Here is a 4,466-nt window from a genome sequence, read left to right on the forward strand (position 1 = left end):
GGGAGGCCGAGGCAGGTGGATCACGAGGTCAAGAGATCAAGACCATCCTAGTCAACAAGGTGAAACCCCGTCTCTACCAAAAATACAGAAAAATTAGCTGGGTATGGTGGCACGTGCCTGTAATCCCAGCTACTCAGGAGGCTGAGGCAGGAGAATTGCCTGAACCCAGGAGGCAGAGGTTGCGGTGAGCCAAGATTGTGCCATCGCACTCCAGCCTGGGTAACAAGAGCGAAACCCTGTCTCAAAAAAAAAAAAAAGAAAGAAAGAAAAAAAAGGTAAAAGTACAACATGTATGGTAACTCAATGAAAATGACCTCCTAAAATATCAAATGTTTTCTGTCAGAAGAAGTTGCTTTCCTGGAAAAAAAAAAGGGGGGGGGTGGTGGTGAGGGTTGTATTACTTCATTTCACGTTGCTATAAGAAATACCTGAGGCCAGGAATGGTAGCTCAACCCCATAATCCCAGCACTTTCGGAGGCAAAGGCGAGTGGATCACTTGAGGTCAGGAGTTTGAGACCAGCATGGCTAACATGGTGAAACCCCATCTCTACTAAAAATACAAAAATTAGTCAGGCATGGTGGCGCATGCCTGTAACTCCCAGCTACTTGGGAGACTGAGACAGGAGAATTGCTTGAACCTAGGAGGCAGAGGTTGCAGTGAGCCAGGATCGTGCCACTGCACTCTAGCCAGGGTGACCAGAGCAAGACTCCATCTCAAAAAAATAAAAATAAAAATAAAAAATAAAATAAATTATCCCACTCTCAATCCCATATTTCCCCAACACTCTCTAGCCCCATTCTGTGCTTTATTTTATACTTAACTTTTTTTTTTTTTTTTTTTTTTGAGACGGAGTTTTCACTCTTGTTACCCAGGCTGGAGTGCAATGGCGCGATCTCGGCTCACCGCAACCTCCGCCTCCTGGGCTCAGGCAATTCTCCTGCCTCAGCCTCCTAAGTAGCTGGGATTACAGGCACGCGCCACCACGCCCAGCTAGTTTTTTGTATTTTTAGTAGAGACGGGGTTTCACCATGTTGACCAGGATGGTCTCGATCTCTTGACCTCGTGATCCACCCACCTCGGCCTCCCAAAGTTCTTGGATTACAGGCTTGAGCCACCGCGCCCGGCTCTATACTTAACTTTTAACACTATCATATACTTTTTATTTTTTGTGTCTTCCCAGAACCCCTAATTGGAACATAAGCTCTGAGAGCAAGGATATTGCTGTTTTACTCATAATGGTATCTGTGGTCTCCAGCACAGTGTCTGGTACAGAGTAAGTGTTCAACAAAAACTTGTAGGCCGGACACAGTGGGTCACACCTATAACCCAGAACTTTGAGAAGCCGAGGTGGGCAGATCACTCGAGTCTAGGAGTTTAAGACCAGCCTAGGCAACATGGTGAAACCCCGTCTCTGAAGAAAATACAAAACTTAGCCAGGTGTGGTAATGCGCATCTGTAGTCTCAGCTACTTAGGAGGCTGAGGTAAGAGGATCACCTGAGCCTGGGAGGCTGAGGCCGCAGTGAGCTGTGATGGCACCACTGCACTCCAGCCTGAGTGATAGAACAAGACCCTGTCTCAAAAATAAATAAATAACAAACAAAAAAACTCACCACGACTTGTGGAAAGATTGAATAAGGTCACAATAACTGGATGTTAAAAAGAGGACACACAGCCAGGCATGGTGGCATGAGCCTATAGTCCCAGCTTTATAGGAGGATCACTTGAGCCCAGGAGTCCAGTCTGGACAACATAGTGAGACCCCTATCTCTAAAAATAAATAACTAAATTCAAAACGTTTTTTAAAAGCTGGGCACGATGGCTTATGCCTGTAATCGCAAGTCTTTGGGAGGCCAAGATAGTTAGATTGCTTGAGCCCAAAACTTTGAGACCAGCCTGGGCAACATGGCAAGACCTCATCTCTACAAAAAATTAAAAACTTAGCCAGGCGTAGTGGTTTGTGTCTGTAGTCTCCACTACTCGGGAGGCTGAGGTGGGAGGATCGCTTGAACCCAGAATGCGGAGGTTACAGTAAGCTGTGATTGCACCACTGCCTCTAGCCTGTGTGACAGGAGTGAAACCCTGTCTCAAAAAAAATAAAATTTAAAAAAATTAAAATTCCATTTTCCATGGACAGTGATGGGCTTGTTTTTGTAAAATTACCAGAAAACTCAGTGGAGATTTACTGAAAAACTCAGGACCTTATTCAAATTCAGGTCCTCTACAAAAAGTAGAGTTCTGTCCCATGTGTCTGTGACACATTTATTAAATATCTGTTTTTTAAAGTTTTGGTAAAATCATCAACAGTTGATTTGAAAACTTTTCCAATAAGAAGAAAAACATGGAGTGATTCAGAGGACTCAATACAAACTTGTTTTTTATTAAAAGAAAATTTTAAATTTAAACTTTAAAAAGGGGCCAGGCATGGTGGCTCATGCCCGTAACCCCAGCACTTTGGGAGGCTGAGATGGGCAGATCACCTGAGGTTGGAAGTTCAAGACCAGCCTGATCAATATGGAGAAACCCTGTCTCTACTAAAAATTAGTCAGGCATGGTGACACATGACTGTAATCCCAGGTACTTGGGAGGCTGAGGCAGGAGAATTGCTTGAACCCAGGAGGCAGAAGTTGCAGTGAGTGGATATTGAGCCACGGTACTCCAGCCTAGGCAACAAGAGTGAATCTCAGTCTCAAAAAAAAAAAAAAAAAAAAAGGACACACAGATGAGTCTTACAAAATGGTGAGACATTTTCCACATATACTCTGTCTGTGCATCTGAAATCAATCCTTTCACTACACAGATGACACTCACAGAGGCAAATCCAGTGACTCTGTGTTAGAAGAGTTACTAGGCTTGGCAAGTGTAGATGTTATTTCATTTTAAAAAAAAATTATACGTATTCTGAGACACAGTCTTACTCTGTTGCCCAGGCTGGAGTGCAAAGGCACATATCAACTCACTGCAACCTCCGCCTCCTGGGCTCAAGTGATCTTCCAGTCTCAGCCTCCTGAATAGCTGGGACCACAGGCACATGCCACTACACTCAACTAATTTTTGTATTTTTTGTAAAGACTCCTGGACTAAAGTGATCCTTCCCTCTCATCCTCCCAAAGTGCTGGGATTACAAGCATCAGCCACTGTGACTGGCCAAATGCATAATTTGTAATTCATAAGTAGCATACTAGTAATGCAAGTTCAATAAAAACCTAAAGAAATCATTTCTGACTGGGCGTGGTGGCTCATGCCTGTAATCCTAGCACTTTAGGGGGTCGAGGCAGGAGGATTGTTTGAGATCAGGACTTCAAGACCAGCCTGGGCAATATAGCAAGATGCCATCTCTATTAATTGAAATAATAAATATTAAAAATAATTTTAAAAGAAATCATTATTGGGCCAGGTGTGGTGGCTCATGCCTGTACTCCCAGTACTTTGGGAGGCAGAGGTGGGCGGACCACCTGAGGTCAGAAGTTCAAAACCAGCCTGGCCAACATGGTGAAACCCCATCTCTACCAAAAATACAAAATTAGCCAGGCAGGCATGGTGGTGCATGCCTGTAATCCCAGCTACTCGGGAGGCTGAGGGAGGAGAACTGTTGAACCCGGGAGGCAGAGGTTTCAGTGAGCCGAGATTGTGCCACCACAGTCCAGCCTGGGTGATAGAGAGAGACTCCGTCCCAAAAAATAAAAAAAGAAAAAGGAAAGAAAAATAAATCATTATTGAATTATAATATGTATTTTAAAAGCACAAGAAAAATAAAAAATAAATAAAAAGCACAAAAGCAGATGTTTCTGAGCAGAACCCTATTATCACTTGCAGTGTGTGTGTGTGTGTGTGTGTGTGTGTGTGTGATTATTTTATTTTATTTTAATTTTAAAGATGGGGTTTCACCATGTTGGCCAGGCTGGTCTTGAACTCCTGACCTCAGGTGATCCACCCACCTTGGCCTCCCAAAGTGCTAGGATTACAGGTGTGAGCTACCGCACTGGCTTATTTCTTTTTAAGAGACGGGGTCTCACTATGTTGCCCAGGCTGGAATGCAGTGGCTATTCACAGGCACGATCCCATTACTGATCGGCATGGGAGTTTTGACCTGCTCCGTTTCCGACCTGGGCCGATTCACCCCTCCTTAGGCAACCTGGTGGTCCCCCGTTTCTGGGAGGTCACAATATTGGTGCTGAACTTAGTGCAGACACCCAATCAGCATAGCACACTACAACCCAGAACTCCCGGGCTCAAGCGATCCTCCCACCTCAGCCTCCCGTGTAGCTGGGACAACAGGCATGCACCACCGCGCCCGGCCTGTGTGTGTTTAACATTAAAAACCTTTCTGTTTTGCAACCGAGGATTTTTAAATAAACTGATATGGAAAATGCTTGGGAACATAATATATTCAAACTTCATTTATTCAGCAAACATATATTCAGTGTCTACTCTGTGTCATATACTTTTCTAGGAAATAGAGAAATA

This window comes from Saimiri boliviensis, chromosome 1 (genome assembly GCF_048565385.1).
Source record: "Saimiri boliviensis isolate mSaiBol1 chromosome 1, mSaiBol1.pri, whole genome shotgun sequence".
Classification (NCBI taxonomy): Eukaryota; Metazoa; Chordata; class Mammalia; order Primates; family Cebidae; genus Saimiri; species Saimiri boliviensis.